Source organism: Phyllobates terribilis, unplaced genomic scaffold (genome assembly GCF_046119375.1).
Source record: "Phyllobates terribilis strain yellow unplaced genomic scaffold, ASM4611937v1 Scaffold_9__5_contigs__length_417890890, whole genome shotgun sequence".
Lineage (NCBI taxonomy): Eukaryota > Metazoa > Chordata > Amphibia > Anura > Dendrobatidae > Phyllobates > Phyllobates terribilis.
The window spans coordinates 96688843-96706750 of record NW_027362769.1 but is presented as its reverse complement, the minus strand read 5'-3'; the positions used below and the strand labels follow the sequence as shown (position 1 = coordinate 96706750).

Below are 17908 nucleotides of genomic sequence, written 5' to 3'. Positions count from 1 at the left end.
ATGATGCCTGTGAGCGGCCAAGGATAGCGCCGCTCACAGGCATTATCTGCAACAGAAAGTATTTACAAGAAGTCTTGGGGGCCCCGGGGGAATACATTGGGGGGGTGGGGGGGGATAAAGTAGTTTACAAGTTCTTTAATTGAAACTGAGCAGCACAGATCGCTAGACTCAAGGCCACTGTATGCTAAAGAACAAAGCCCATACAACAAAGAATAACTGGTGTGACATTTCACTTCTTATTTCAACAAGCTGAGAATATTTTTGGATCACAAGCACTTTTTAAATCATGAAATGCGCCATGTAAGAAATCTGCTGGCAGTGCAGAGAACTAGAGGTTCTCATTATTTGTGTACTGTATGGTTATAAGGGTACGTTCCTATGAAAAAGTGCAGCTAAATCCACAGCCATAGATTGCAAAGTGTGAAATTCTTGTTTTTCTCATCTTCTGTATGCTAAAATTGTTTTCTCCAGTGTGTGATTCTGTAATTCAGATTGTCTGCGCTCAAATCTGTAGGAGAAAATACATTGGGTATTTAAACCCTGGGAATGTACACTTAAAATCTAGGCTGCCGCACGCAAAAGTCACAAAGTGCAACGGTCTGTATCTGTCCAAAAAAAAAAAAATTAAACAAAAATACTCAATGGATTTTCTCCTACAAATTTGCAAGCAGAAAATCTGTTGCATAGTACAGAATTCAGAAAATGTATGTCTACATATACTGTGTGTGTATAAAGAGCTAAAAACAAACACCTTTAGCGCCAAACTATTCACTCCATTTAAAATTTGTTTCCAGTTTCCTGTAAATAATTCAGTAAGGGAGATAGCTGGGATCAAAAATACATGGAAATAATCTGTAGAAAGACGTGGCTAAAGTTAGGTGGTAAAGGTATCCTCACATGACTGTTTTACCACCTAACTTTAGCCACATCTTTCTACAGATCATTTCCATGTATTTTTGATCCCAGCTATCTCCCTTACTGAATTATTTACAGGAAACAAATTTTAAATGGAGTGAATAGTTTGGCGCTAAATGTGTTTGTTTTTAGCTCTTTATAGGGCAGATGCTTATAAACATAATCAGGACTGGCTTTTGACAAAGTGGGCCCTGGGCAAAAGTTTAAAGTTGGGTCCGAATTGCTTATATATTGCACCACAGAAACATTTACGTTGCATTTTACACGGGCTGACTTCAGGCCATTAAACAAGCGTGATCAACAATATTGAAGCCCTTCGGCGCTTGTTTCCCAAACTCTTTACACCGGCTGAGGAAGAATGATGGGACAGAACGATCACTAATAGATCAATCTGTCCCCCAAACAGTATCATGTTATCAGCTGCACATCTGCAGTTTGCATCGAGCGATGTGCTGCTGAGAACCATTGTTTTTGCTCGTTCATTGGGCATTTGCTGATGTTTACACCTATGGACTCTCGTCTGTGCTACCGGTATTTATAAATGTGCATGCTAAACACACAGTATATGACACACACGTATACAAAAACTGCATGTTACACACACCTGTATATACATACACATAGCACACACATATATACATAGTGCATATGCATACAGATACATGTATACAGAGCACCTACATACAGACAGACTCATGCATACATTGAGCACATACATACTGACGTGTGCACGAAGCACATACATACAGAGACATAGTATGATGGACACCGCACAACTCTTCAAACAGTATAATTGTCCTCCTCACAGCCCTACAAATAGTATGATGGACCCCACACAAACCTTCACACTGTATAATTTCTTGAACACTGTATAATGGCCCCCATATAGCCCTCCCATAAAGAATAAAGGCTCCCACATTGCCCTCTATATAGTATAATGGCCCCCACATAGCCCTCCAAATATTATAATGGTCCCAACAAAGCCCTCCATATAGTATAATGGGTCCCACATAGCCCTCCAAACACAATTGTCCCCACATTGCCTTCCATATAGTATAATGGGTCCCACATAGCCCTCCAAACACAATTGTCCCCACATTGGGGACCATTATACTATATGGAGGACTATGGGGACCATTATACTATATGGAAGGCATAGTCCTCCATATAGTATAATGGGACCCTTAGTCCTTGATATGCACTCCCCCTAGTCCTCCATATAGTATAATGCACTCCCCTAATCCTACATATAGAATAATGCACTCCCCATAGTCCGCCATATTTTTATTTATTTACTCAGTTATACAGTGGTGGCCAAAAGTATTGGCACCCCTGCAATTCTGTCAGATAAGACTGAGTTTCTTCCTGAAAATGATTGCAATCACAAATTCTTTGGTATTCTCTTCATTTAATTTGTCTTCAATGAAAAAACACAAAAAGAATTGTCCTAAAGCCAAATTGGATACAATTCCACACCAAACCTAAAAAAGGGGGTGGACAAAAGTATTGGCACTGGTTGAAAAATCATGTGATGCTTCTCTAATTCGTGTAATTAACAGCACCTGTAACTTACCTGTGGCACCTAAGAGGTGTTGGCAATAACTAAATCACACTTGCAGCCAGTTAACATGGATTAAAGTTGACTCAACCTCTGTCCTCTGTCCTGTGTCCTTGTGTGTACCACATTGAGCATGGAGAAAAGAAAGAAGACCAAAGAACTGTCTGAGGACTTGACAAACCAAATTGTGAGGAAGCATGAGCAATCTGAAGGCTAAAAGTCCATCTCCAAAGACCTGAATGTTCCTGTGTCTTCCGTGCGCAGTGTCATCAAGAAGTTTAAAGCCCATGGCACTGTGGCTAACCTCCCTAGATGTGGACGGAAAAGAAAAATTGACGAGAGATTTCAACGCAAGATTGTGCGGATGGTGGATAAAGAACCTCGACTAACATCCAAACAAGTTCAAGCTGCCCTGCAGTCCGAGGGTACAACAGTGTTAACCCGTACTATCCGTCGGCGTCTGAATGAAAAGGGACTGCATGGTAGGATACCCAGGAAGACCCCACTTCTTACCCCAAGACATAAAAAAGCCAGGCTTGAGTTTGCCAAAACTTACCTGAGAAAGCCTAAAACGTTTTGGAAGAATGTTCTCTGGTCAGATGAGACAAAAGTAGAGCTTTTTGGGAAAAAGCATCAACATAGAGTGTACAGGAAAAAAAAAGAGGCATTCAAAGAAAAGAACACGGTCCCTACAGTCAAACATGGCGGAGGTTCCCTGATGTTTTGGATTTGCTTTGCTGCCTTTGGCACTGGACTGCTTGACCGTGTGCATGGCATTATGAAGTCTGAAGACTACCAACAAATTTTGCAGCATAATGTAGGGCCCAGTATGAGAAAGCTGGGTCTCCCTCAGAGGTCATGGGTCTTCCAGCAGGACAATGACCCAAAACACACTTCCAAAAGCACTATAAAATGGTTTGAGAGAAAGCACTGGAGACTTCTATGGGATTCAGGTCTGGACTCATTGCTGGCCACCTTAGAACACCTGTGGAGAGATCTCAAAATGGCAGTTTGGAGAAGGCACCCTTCAAATATCGGGGACCTGGAGCAGTTTGCCAAAGAAGAATGGTCTACAATTCCAGCAGAGCATTGTAAGAAACTCATTGATGGTTACCGGAAGCGGTTGTTCGCAGTTATTTTGGCTAAAGGTTGTGCAGCCAAGTATTAGGCTGAGGGTGCCAATACTTTTGTCTGGCCCCTTTTTGGAGTTTTGTGTGAAATGATCAATGATTTGATTTTTGCTTCATTCTCTTTTGTGTTTTTTCCTTGCAAGCAAATTAAATGAAGATAATAATACCAAAGAATTTGTGATTGCAATCATTTTCAGGAAGAAACTGAGTATTATCTGACAGAATTGCAGGGGTGCCAATACTTTTGGCCACCACTGTATAGTGCCATTAATTCCACAGCCCTTTACAGATATCATCACTGTCCCCATTGGAGCTCACAATCTAGATTCCCTACCAGTATGTCTGTGGAGTGTGGAAAGAAACCAGAGAACTCTGAGGAAACCCACGCGAACACTGGGAGAACAAACAAACTCCCTGCAGATGTTATCCTCTGTTGGATTTGAACCCAGGACCCCAGCGCTCCAAGGCTGTAGTGCTACCGTGCTGCCCACTATGCTCCCCCAGGGACCTCTGGCTGGGGGCACCTGGGGGAGTGGGGCCCTGGGTAGCCCAGTTTCCTAAAAAACGCCTTCCCTGAACATGAGTCCTAAACAGCAGAAGTGCTCCTTATCATCATGGCTCCAAAAGCCTCAGCAGCCAGAATTCATCTGATATTCATGACTGATGCTGACAACGAGTTATAATGGGTTAAATATCCTAATGGGCATTTCCGTGAGATCATGGCATATAATGGTGCAGATTCATGGGTGGTTTCACCTGTGTGATTGACGTGAAGCTTTGTCATGTGGTTTTTGTTGCATTTGTGGCGAGATGCAATAAATAATAAACCACACTCAACCTTCACACTAATCTCTAGTGGAAACCCCTGTCATTGAAATGTTGGATTTTAACCCCGGACCTTCCATTGCAAAATGCGATTTGGCGAATGGAATGATTTTGTGCTACGTTGCGGTAATAAACTGATCTGATTGGTGAACAGAAATTTAGTTTTAGATTATTACCACATTTTGTATCACTGTATTTGCCAGAGCATATTACTAGCTGGAACGCGGTTTTACAACATATTTACTAAAACAATAAAATGAGTATAATGTGGATTTGTAGTCTGTGGAGACAAAAGTCCCTTGTCCAAATGCCTTACAAATTAGGTACATTTACTGCTAAATATATCATGCCTTCTTGTCTAAATAATTAGGGATTTTCTGTGATAATTCGCCTCTACTTCACTTTTAGATAACCGGTTTGCAAATGCCTTAAGTCTGTAATCGAGCAACAATGTAAACGTTTGTTTTTACAAGTAGAGTGATGAATTTTGTATCAGAGCTGAATCCGTTTTGATGTCCGAGTGTTGTTCCTTTTTACTACTGACCCTTTGACTTTGAGTGGGGAAGACTCGGCCGAGAATTGGGCCAAGCAGTTCATGCTGCAATTATCTCAGACATTTATTAAAGCGTATCTACCGCAATCCTATTCCTCAGCTTTTTACAGATATAGTGAGCCCCAGTGGGGACAGTGATAATCTACATTCCCTATCAGTATGTCTTTTCGAGTGTGGGAGGATAGCAGAGTATCTGGAGGAAACCCACGCAAATATGGGGAGAACATACAAACTACTTACAGATGTTGTCCTTGGTGGGATTTGACCCCAGGACCCCAGCGCTGCAAAGCAACAATGCTAACCACTTAGCCACTGTGGTTAAGCTGGCCATACAAACGAGAGGGATGTTGGCCAAATTTTCTTTCGACCGATGGCTATATCTCCCAACTCCCCATACGCATTGGTTCGGCCAATAGTTTGTGTTTTCAATGGGGGAGAAGAGAAGGCTACTGACAGCTCTGGCAGCAGTATGTCTCCATGAAAACAAAAGGATCAGGCATTGAAATTCTAGCTGCCCATCATCTGTCGGAAGAGTCTGTAGGTCCCCATGTGTATCAGATGGCCAGAAATTGGCACGTTTTGCTGACTGTAATTTAATGTGTATGCTGGCCTTAACTTGTTTTTTTTGGGGGATTAACCCATTATCCCCTATCCATAGAAGAGGGGGTAACTTACTATTTGCTAAGGGTCTGATTGCTTTGACCCCCAGCAACCACAAGAACTGGTCTCTGGAACTTCGAGAACAGGGTATTCTAGTCCTGTCTTGAGTGGAGCAGAGCCTCCACTACATTCACTGTCTATGGGACTGTCGGAGAAAGCAGAGTACAATGCTCGACTATTTTCAGCAGTCCCATAGGCCATGAATGGAGCAACTATCGAACATTCGCACCTAGGCTTCATTGGACACAGGTTTCTGCAGACCCTCGATGTCTGAATAGCTGAGGTTGGCAGCGGTCAGACTACAGGCAAATAGAAAGTTAGCCCCCATCCATAGGATAATAGATAACTTGTTATTTTGGTAATAGCACATTAACTTTAACTTAAAGGGTTATCACCTAGATACATTTCTAGCTTTGCTAAAATCCAGCCCTGCACGTATGTGACTATAATCCCTGTGTCAGTGGACATCTGTACAGTTTAGATCATGGATTACACACTGGGGTAGTGATGATGGTCTTTGCTCTTTCCTATAATTAGCTGTGGTGAGTAGTTGTCTCTAGTTCCATACAGCCGGTGATACAACTTGAGCCTTTTAATGACCGAGCTTTGTGCACCGTGGGGTTGTCACCTTTCAGCTCAGAGATGAGGCATATTTCCTTTTGTATTTTTATCATTTTGAAGGAGACGTCGTTACTGATACTCCTGTCTGCATATATCTAGAGCACTTCTAGGGATTTTCTTACATTTTCTGACATGCCAGAACGTTTCATCCAAGTTTGTAGTTTTACTGGGAACCCAAAAGACCTCCTTCATGAGGTCACTGTCTGACTCCAGATGTCTTCATGCCAATTTATGGCAAATTGTGTTTTAGGGAAGTCTATGATTAGTTCTGAACCTGTCCAGCCATTTACCCACCATTTATTCCTAAATAGTTGGATATTGTGTTGCCTTTTCACATCATATTTGAATAATTTGTTTTTCTTGTTTCCTTCCTGCAGCTTGTTCTTCTGCACATCTTAATAATGTTGCATGAAAGTGAATGAGATTTGAAAGAAAATTTACTGAATTGTAAAATTAAATAAAAATGAGATAATGATAGAAAAACAGTCTTGTGAACAGTCCTTTTCTTGAGATGACCGTACCCATTTATTCCATGGCTGTTAGTCTCTCAAACTGGTCATACATTTTCAATGATACCGGTAAAAGCATGAACTATGTTTCTGGGAACTTTTTTTTTTTTTTGGGAAGATCTTTTTCAGATTACAGACTATAAGACAAAAATGTTAAACATGGCTGTCTTCTTTATGCATGATGGCTGTGTCATCAGTTAGCTAAAATTTATTGTATTATATTTTTGTCATTGATTTTTTGGTTGAAATCATCCTTCCTAAGCAACTTGAAACTAAGGTATACAGCCACAGTGAGGGACCTCATACACAATAGATGGCTGTCAGCCAAACCGATCGATTGGGCTGAAGCGGTCTCTCTCCACTTCTCCGAGCAATGGAGCGCTCCTGTGCTCTCTACTAGAGAGTTGCAACTAGACTCTTCTGGCAGCGACTTATCTTGTTGAGAACAAAAGGATTGGCATTATGAAATCATATATGCTTCAATGCTATAATGTTTTTTTCTAGTTCTTTTAGTTATATTAGCAGCAAAATCAAAAATTGTAAATGAAAATCTGTTTTAAATGTATTGTTCTTTGCAAGAATGAAGTCTAAAATCATTATATATCCTTCTGATTTCTCAGTGTCTCCGAGCGCTGGCCTGCTACTGACGAACTGCAGTAGCTGCACACTTGGGGACCGGTTCATCAAAGGCTTTTATGCCAAAAAAATGTTGTAAAAGCTTTGGGAAGTCACAAATTGAACTTTTGGCGTTTTCACACCAGTCTGATACTAGTAGTATTTGACACTCCAGATCTATGGGAAGGTGCCTGAGTAGGGCTCCAATCAGCGATGAATAATAAAAGTAGAACTCTGCACTCAAGCGGGGTATGCAACAAGGATGAAGTTTTATTTACAATCCAAACAGTGCAAAATAACAAATTTGACGTTTCGATCCAACCTGAACCTTTATCGGAACTAGAGGATTGTGCAGGATAGGGAATTAATGTATGTAGGACACAGTTATTGTGTCTCAAGAACATTTTGAAGATGGTTTCGGTTGGATCAAAACCTCAAATTTGTTATTGTGGACTGTTTGAATTGTAAATAAAACTTTGTCCTTGTTACATTATTCACACCAGTTTGAATCTGCTCCGCCAAAATGGGCAGACCTGGGTAAAAGCCAGGATGGGGCATGGTCACGTCCGTCCATCCATCCAAGTCATCAAAAGCTGTAGCCTGGCATTTTGTGTCCTCTTTTTAACTTTAGGCCTTTTAGAGATCATTTAGTCTTCAACTTGATTAAAGAGGTTGTCCACTACTTTTACATTGATGACCTATCCTTAGGATAGGTCATCAATGTCTGATCGGCCAGGGTCTGACACCCGGCACCCCCGCTGATCAGCTGTTGGTGTCTGAAGTACTTACTTGCAGAACTGCCCATCTACTTGTAGTGGCCGAGGCAGGGTACTACACATCCGCCTCCTATTGATTTGATTTGAATAGGAGGCGGATGTGTAGTACCCTGCGGCAGCAACTACAAGTAGATGGCCAGTTCTGCAAGTAAGTACTTCTGGCAGGCGGTCCAGTGTAAAAATAATAATAGAATGAGATTTTTTTTATTTCATCAGGTTTTGACACCAAAAACGCTGAAAAAAACGACACCTGCGTTTTTTTCACCACCCATTACTTCCAATGGGTGAAAAACGCTGAAAGAAGTGACTTGCTCCCTTGCTCCATTCTGCAAAAAAACATGCAAAGCACAAAATCCTGATTTAAAAGATAAAAAAAACGTGTTCATGAGATTTTTGTAATCTTATAGATTTTGCTGGTACTGTAAAACGCATCAGAAATTTTTCATAAAAAAACACTGAAAAAACGCAATGTGTGAGCATAGCCTTACTGTTCAAAATAACAGTAATTTTGATATGGGGTGCCCAAACTTTTACATGCCACTCACTGTATGTAGACCCTTCTCACTAGCAGCTTGATTTGGTTTATTTTTTTTCAGGCACAGTTTTGTTTTGACAATGGATCTTTTAAACAATTTCTGTATTTGATCGGTAATTACTTCATTATACTTCTCTACATATAATAATGGCCCTATAAGTGACTCCCAATCTGAGCTTGGCTCACACGTGACATTAATGTTTCAGTAAGCTCCCGTAAATGTCATCGGTTCAACGTGCGCTAGAAATCCTTACATTGATTTATTGGACATAATGCACCTCCAGCCGTAAAAATAAACACATTGAGGAAATAATATCCCACTTATGAGGTTTTTCAGAGCGGATCTTCTCCAATTGAGGGAGACAGTAAATAACACTTGCATCAATGACTGTCCCTTTTGTCCGTCCTGTTGTATGTAGTGAGAATTTGTCAAAGATTTATAATGTTATGTTTTTTTTTTAATATCTGATTTATTAATTTGAAGTTGGTCCTACTTCTCTTACATTGCATTATTATTTTTCTGTATTTGACGTGAGTTCCCTGCTTCTGCCATTATTATCATCTAGATATTTATTACCAATCACACCATTGACTTTTATGAAGAGATATGGCGGAGTTACTGTTTTAACAAAACCAAAGAAATGAGCTGGAACATACACTGCTCAAAAAAATAAAGGGAACACTTAAACAGAATATAACTCCCAAGTAAATCAAACTTCTGTGAAATCAAACTGTCCACTTAGGAAGCAACACTGATTGACAATCAATTTCACATGCTGTTGTGCAAATGGAATAGACAATAAATGGAAATTATTGGCAATTATCAAGACCCACTCAATAAAGGAGTGGTTCTGCAGGTGGGGAGCACAGACCACATCTCAGTACCAATGCTTTCTGGCTGATGTTTTGGTCACTTTTGAATGTTGGTTGTGCTGTCACACTCGTGGTAGCATGAGACGGACTCTACTACCCACAGAAGTTGCTCAGGTAGTGCAGCTCATCCAGGATGGCACATCAATGCGAGCTGTGGCAAGAAGGTTTGCTGTGTCTGTCAGCGTAGTGTCCAGAGGCTGGAGGCGCTACCAGGAGACAGGCCAGTACACCTGGAGACGTGGAGGGGGCCATAGGGAGGGCAACAACCCAGCAGCAGGACCGCTACCTCCGCCTTTGCGCAAGGGCGAACAGGAGGAGCACTGCCAGAGCCCTGCAAAATGACCTCCAGCAGGCCACAAATGTGCATGTGTCTGCACAAACGGTTACAAAACAGACTCTATGAGGGTGGTATGAGGGCCTGGCATCCACAGATGGGGGTTGTGCTCACAGCCCAACACCGTGCAGGACGCTTGGCATTTGCCACAGAACACCAGGATTGACAAAGTCGCCAGTGGCGTCCTGTGCTCTTCACAGATGAAAGCAGGTTCACACTGAGCACATGTGACAGATGTGACCGAGTCTGGAGACGCAGTGGAGAGCGATCTGCTGCCTGCAACATCCTTCAGCATGACCGGTTTGGCAGTGGGTCAGTAATGGTGTGGGGTGGCATTTCTTTGGAGGGCCGCACAGCCCTCCATGTGCTCGCCAGAGGTAGCCTGACTGCCATTAGGTACCGAGATGAGATCCTCAGACCCCTTGTGAGACCATATGCTGGTGCGGTTGGCCATGGGTTCCTCCTAATGCAGGACAATGCCAGACCTCATGTGGCTGGAGTGTGTCAGCAGTTCCTGCAAGATGAAGGCATTGAAGCTATGGACTGGCCCGCCCGTTCCCCAGACCTGAATCCGATTGAGCACATCTGTGACATCATGTCTCGCTCCGTCCACCAACGTCACGTTGCACCACAGACTGTCCAGGAGTTGGCGGATGCTTTATTCCCGGTCTTGGAGGAGATCCCACAGGAGACCATCTGCAACCTCAACAGGAGCATGCACAGGTGTTGTAGGGAGGTCATACAGGCACGTGGAGGCCACACACAATACTGAGCCTCATTTTGACTTGTTCTAAGTACATTACATCAAAGTTGGATCAGTCTATAGTGTGTTTTTCCACTTAAATTTTGGGAGTGACTCCAAATCTAGGCCTCCATTGGTTAATAAATTTGATTTCCATTGATGAATTTTGTGTGATTTTGTTGTCAGCACATTCAACTTTGTACAGAACAAAATATTCAATGAGAATATTTCATTCATTCAGATCTAGGATGTGTTATTTGAGTGTTCCCTTTATTTTTTTGAGCAGTGTATGTTGGTATAAGTGCAATGTGTAGGTGCACATTTACACTGAGGTTCTGTCTGTTAAATGGCCAAATATAAAAACAAAATGTGCAAATATTTGCAGTAAGTAAATAAATGAATAGTAATAAATATAAATAACATGGGGAACTTAGTTTGACATTATTTTGATCAAAAAAGTGTAAAAGCCATCCTGCCACAACAAGGTGTACCCTATCGGGACGGTCCCCAACTCTTGTAGTTCACCTCACTATATGTCAGCAGACCTTAATATAGATGGCGGCAGAGCAGAACCCAGACCCGTCTGTTGATTCACATGACCCTGGAGAGCAATATTGACAAAATGCCCAGTCCAAAAAGGGGGGACCATACCCCTGTTTGTACAAAGTTTAGAAAACGAAAGCAAAACCAAACAGATGAGCTGGAACATATGTTGGTAAAGTGGGGAAAATAAGTATTTGATACACTGACGATTTTGCAAGTTTTCACACCTACGAAGAGAATGGAGAGGTCTGTAATTTTTATCGTAGGTACACTTCACCTGTGAGAGACAGAATCTTATAATAAAAGCCAGAAAATCATATTATATGATTTTTAAATAATTAAATTGTATTTTATTGCATGAAATAAGTATTTAATCAATTACCAACCAGCAATAATTCTGGCTCTTCCAGACCTGTTAGTTTTTCTTTAAGAAGCCCTCATACTCTGCACTCATTACCTGTATTAATTGCATCTGTTTGAACTTGTTACCTGTATAAGACACCTGTCCATACACTCAATCACATTCCAACCTCTCCAACATGTCTAAGACCAAAGAGCTGTCTAAAGACACCCAGGACAGAGTTGTAGACCTGCACAAGGCTACAAGACAATAGGTAAGCAGCTTGGTGAGAAAGCAACAACTGTTGGCGCAATTATTAGAAAATAGATTTCAAGTCCTCTTCATCTCTGAAGAGGCAATTTGCGTAGAAAATGGAAGAAACACAAGATTACTGTCAGTCTTCCTCCGTCTAGGGCTCCATGCAAGATCTCGCCTTGTGGGGTAAGGATGATTCTGAGAAAGGTCAGGAATCAGCCCAGAACTACACGGGAGGATCTGGTCAATGACCTGAAGAGAGCTGGGACCAGAGTGTCAAACATTACCGTTAGTAAGACACTACCCCGTCATGGATTAAAATCCTGCAGGGCATGCATGGTCCCCCTGCTCATGCCAGCACATGTCCAGTGAAGTTCGCCAATGACCATCTGGATGATACAGAGAAGGCATGGGAGAAAGTCATGTGGTCAGATTAGACCAAAATAGAACTTTTTGGGATCAACTCAACTCGCAGTGTTTTGGAAGAAGGAGGATGAGTACAACCCCAAGAACACAGTTCCAACCGTGAATCATGGTGGGGGAAACATCATACTTGGGGGTGCTTTTCTGCAAAGGGGATAGGACAACTGCACCGTATTGAAGGGAGGATGGATGGGATCATGTATCGCAAAATTTTGGCCAACCACCTCCCTCCCTCAGTAAGAGCATTGAAGATGGATCGTTGCTGGGTCTTCTAGCATGACAATGACTCAAAACACACAGCCTGGCATCTAAGGAGTGGCTCTGTAAGAAGCATTTCAAGGTCCTAGAGTGGCCTAGCCAGTCTCCAGATCTGAACCCAATAGAAAATCTTTGGAGGGAGCTGAAACTCCATGTTTCCCAGCGACAAGCCCGAAACCTGAAAGATCTGGAGAAAATCCCTGCTGCAGTGTGTGCAAACGTGGTCAAGAACTACAGGAAACATCTGACCTCTGTAATTGCAACCAAAGGATTCTGGACCAAATATTTAGTTCTGTTTCTCTATTGTATCAAATACTTATTTCCTGCAATAAAATGCAAATTAATTGTGTAAAAATGTTCTGGATTTTTTTTTTTTAAGATTCTGTCTCTCAATTGAAGTGTACCTATGATAAAAATTACAGACCTCTCCATTCTGTTATAGGTGGGAAAACTTGAAGAATCGGCAGTGTATCGAATACTTCTTTTCCCCACTGTATAAGTGAACGTGAAGGTGCACATTCACACTGTGGCCATTTAACAGACAGAACCTAAGACCTAAAAACAAAATATGCAAATACCCTGCAGTAAGTAAATAAATGAATAGTAATAGTCCTTGTAAATAACATGGGGTGCTTAGTTGACACTATTTTAATCAAAAAAGAGTAAAACCCATCCCACCACGACAAGGTGTACCCAATAGGGACAGACCCTAACTCTTGCTCAAGAGTTCGGGTCTTATGTTATTTATATGTACTATTATTATTAATTTATTTACTTACTGCAGGGTATTTGCTCATTTTGGTTTTGTCTCAAACAGCTCTGCCTTCAGGTGGAGTTGACTTTAGATTGTTTGTTTGTTTGTTTTTTATTTTATTTTTTTTCTAACAGTTCCTTAATTCTGTACTTTATAATTTAATATCAATTTATGGTACAGTGCTCCATTTTTCTAATGATTTAATTTTCTTCTTTATGGTACTGCTGTATATGGGACCTGAACAATACTTGTAGCATATAGAATACTATGTTATTGCAGCATGTAGGGTTTGATCCATGATCGTAGGTTCAAGTCTGCCATGTGGGGCCTGAAGAAATTTAAAAAAAAAATAATATATATATATATATATATATATATATATATATATATATATATATATATATATATATATATATATATATATATAGTGTGTGTGTGTGTATATTAATTTTGATGCTTCAAAATGTAAAAAAAAACTTTGCTCCTCGTGTAAATAAAATGTAATTATTGCTGTTTGTCGGTCGCCACACTCCCTGTCCCCCCCCAAAATGCAGCGAAGTGTCATCAAAACATTGTATTTATACCATAATAGTAATGATAAAAAAGAGCTCACCGTGCAAAAAGCCGCTCCATGTAGGAGAGAAAAAAAACTTACTGGTCTCAGAAAACGACTACTCAAAATTTGGTGACGCAAACAAAAATGGCAAAACAAATATCACCATAATCATATTTGCATGGAAAATAATGTTGCTAGGTCATCATAACCCTTTTAAAAAAGCAGATGGCATATATTAAATCATGGGTATTGCAGAGTATGTAGAGCAAAAAAAAATGGTTAAATGCAGAATAACTCTGTAGCATAGAATAGGCTGAAAAACAGTTGCATATTCTTTGATTTCCTGGAACTCTTGTCTGAAACATTTTATTACTATATTTGACAAACCGAGAAGAAGATAATGATTTCTGTGGATGTTCTGTACATGTACTTGATGACATATTTCATCCATTCTTCAGATGGCGGCAGGAGGACTTATTAATGGTGAATGCCACTTACGTGGGTTACTGTCCCTAGAAGAGAAGCTGTGTTCTTGCCTGCGCTCTGCCTATTACTGAGTACCTAGCACTGGTACAGATTACTTGTTTTATAGCCACTCTTATCTATTACATTTTTGTGTGATCGAGTTACGTTTTATAAAACTCAGGAATGTTGCCATCTGATTTTATTGTGGTTGTTAATTTTATAGAGCAGAATGACGTGTTACTGATCACTGCTGGTATGGATTAAAACAATGGCAAAAATCTCATTAATACATTAGTAGCCTGTGGTGTGACCAATCTGCAGCTGCATTTGCTCTTCTCTCTCCCAGCACAATGCCGTGTGGCGATGATCTGTATGCGGACATGTTTGGTTGTTGGGCCATGTTTTCCTATTAGGAGGATGTCAGTCTTTACAGTGGGGTTTGCAGGCAGCGAATTCCTAAAATTTAAAATGATAATGTGTGATCATTAAAAGGGATTTTCAGGATAAACAAAAATTGCTTTTGCTCAAGAGAAAAATTTAAACCCTCTAGCCTAGCAGCTAAACTTCTTGCTTTGTTTTGATACACTGAGATCTACTTCTGCCTCTTTGTCAGTATATTAAGGGGGCTAACTTGCTGGCTCATTTTGGTAGACAAGTTAGCCACCATCATGGTAGACGTATAGAGATGGTCAATTTATTCACTGAAGCAACAACAGTCTGTTTCTTTTGCTTTTCTGTAGACAGAGAGACCTAATAATCTTTAAAGACTTGATCCACTACTTTTTCATTGATGACCTATTCTTAGAATAGGTCTGATCGGCCAGGGTCAGACACCTGACACACCCGCCGATCATCTGTTATCTGTGTCGTCGTTGGTCGCCGCCTGTAAGTACTCACTTGCGGAGCTTGCAGTCTTCATCATAGTGTCCCCCGGCTTGGTACTACACATCCACCTCCTATTCAAATCATTAGGAGGCGGATGTGTAAGTACCCTGCGGTGCGCACACTGTCAAGATTCACCGGTATTTCTTGTGCGAGCGGGTGCCCAAGTGACTGCAAGTATACAATTTTCATACTTCCGGCCAGACTCTGGAATGCTTCAGCGTATCCCAGTGATTCTGAGATTTGTTTTTTTCGGGACATATTGTACTTCATGTTAGTGGTCAATTATTTTTTTGCGTTTATTTGTGAAAATATCGGAATTTTGGTGAAAATGTTGAAAAATTCCCAATTTTTCAGCTTTCAATTTTTATGCCCTTAAACCAGATAGTTATGTCACACAAAATAGTTAATAAATAACATTTCCCACAAGTATACTTTTACATCTACATAATTTTTTGAACATTTTTTTTTGTTAGGAAGTTAGAAGGGTTAAAAGCTCATCAGTAATTTCTCATTTTTCCAACAAAATTTACAAAACCAATTTTTTAGGGACCACATCACATTTGAAGTGACTTTGAGGGGCCTAAGAGACAGAAAATATCAAAAAGTGACATCATTTTAAAAACTGCACCTCTCAAAGTCCTTAAAACCACATTCAAGGAGTTTATTAACCCTTCAGGTGTTTCACAGGAATTAAAGCAGTGTGAAAGGGAAAAAAAATAAAATGTAACCTTTGTCCCACAAAAAATGTTACTTTTAGCCTCAAATTTTGCATTTTCACAGGAGTAACAGGAGAAAATGGACCATACAGTTTGTTGTGAAATTTCTCCTGAGTACACAGATACTCCATATGTGGTGGCAAACTACTGTTTAGGCGCACGGCAGGGCTCAGAAGGGAAGGAGCGCCATTTGACTTTTGTAACGCAAAAAATGGCTGGAATAGATAGCGGACGCTGTGCCGTGTTTGCAGAGCCCCTGATGTGCCTAAAAAGCCGAAACCCCTCACCAGTGACCCCATTTTGGAAACTATAGAGGTGTGGTGAGCACCTTCTACCTACTGATGCATCATAGAATTTTATAATGTTAAACTGTGAAAATAAAAAATCATGGCAGCCCCCTATAATTCTGTTAACAGGTGACGGACCTGAGTGGGGATTTATTTATTTATTTATTTTTTTGTGGATGGAGTTGAGGCTTTTATTGGAAACCTTTTACATAAAATTTTAAATCACATTTATCCTGCGCACTACGCTGAGCACTTACATCGAGGTTTCCATCTAATTCTCCGACTGTCGTGATTCAGCTGAAAGCCAGAAGGATCCATTCACTATAATAAGGCAGCAGAGTTCTGTTTGCCCTCTGTTCAGCGGAGGCCTTCTTTTCAGACATGCACAAAACTGTGGTCGACCGCGCTTTTATGCAAGCTTAAAAAGATTGACACCGCTTGATCATAGGCCAGAAAGAATCCACAATGTCTCCATCTGCCTCATTATAGGGAATCTTCCGCTGGGGCTTCCGTTTGAATCACTTATTTCAGAGACACGGAAACCCCGGTGTAAGCTCTCAGTGTAGCGCGCAGGATAAATGTGAGCCGAGCCTTACGGTGATCTTTGGGAGGCAGAATAAACAAATCAACAGCAGATCAAGACTTTCTTCTATATATTTTTTTTTTTTTTACGCCATTCCTTGTGCTTTTATAAGTGATTAGACCACTTCATTCTTTGGGTCAGTGCGATTACAGAGATACCAGATTTATATTTATTTTTTTTATGTTGATATAACACAATAATGCTTTATATACAAACAACAATTTTTTTTTGCATTGACACATTTTGAGAGCTATAATTTTTTTTTATACTTTTGGGCTCAGTCATGTGAGGGCTTGTTTTTTTTCCGGACCAGTTGACATTTTTATTGGTACTGTTTTCAGGCATTAAACCTTTTTTTTTTTGTTCGCTTTCTATTCTGAATATTTGGGAGATGAACAAAAACCAGCAATTCAGGAAATGTATTTATTTATTTTTTACGCCATTCACCATGTGGTAAAAGTGATTAAGACAGCTTTATTCTTATGGTCCTTACTACTACAGCGATACCACATTTATATTATTTTTTGTTTTGCCACTTTCACACAATAAAAACTATTTTACAAAAAAAAATGATTTTTGCATAGTTTTATTCTGAAAGCTATAGCTTTTTTATTTCTCCGTTGCTCGAGCTGTGTGGCGGTTTGTTTTTTGTGGAACAAGAAAACGTTTTCAAGAATACCATTTTTATTTACATTCGAGTTTTTTTGATCGTGTTTTATTACATTTTGGGGGGGTAGCATGATGAAAAAGCATAGGGGTTTTTTTTGTCAAGTTTTTTATTACATTTTTTTTTTTTACAGTATTCACAGACTGGGTTAATTAATGTGACAGGTTTTTATAGATCCAGTCGTTTCGGAAGCGGCTATAGCAAATATGTGTACTTTTTTTGTTTTTACATAAACATACGTGTTTATTGGTATCATTTTTTTTATATTACGGTATTTAGTGATTTTATTTTTAAAAATATATTTTTTAAAAAGAACTTTGTCCCTCTGTGACTTTAACTTTTATTTTACTGATCACTAGTGTCATGCATTGCAGTACACCTGTATTGCCATACATGAGACCTGTCAGCTTTACACTGGCAGATCGCCTGTTAGACCCATCCAGCAGCAGGATCTAACTGGCCACCGTAGCTGGCAGTTCCGGAGTTCATCATTTTGACTTGACTGTCAACTGCTGTGATGACCCTCTCCC

The 17908-nt window shown here is 40.3% G+C and overlaps 1 protein-coding gene across 2 annotated transcripts in view; it reads left to right on the top strand.

Annotated features, from left to right (window-relative positions):
* UBE2E3 (ubiquitin conjugating enzyme E2 E3) overlaps positions 1-17908 on the top strand; it is a 64799-nt gene that overhangs the window by 35681 nt on the left and 11210 nt on the right. The window lies entirely within an intron of this gene.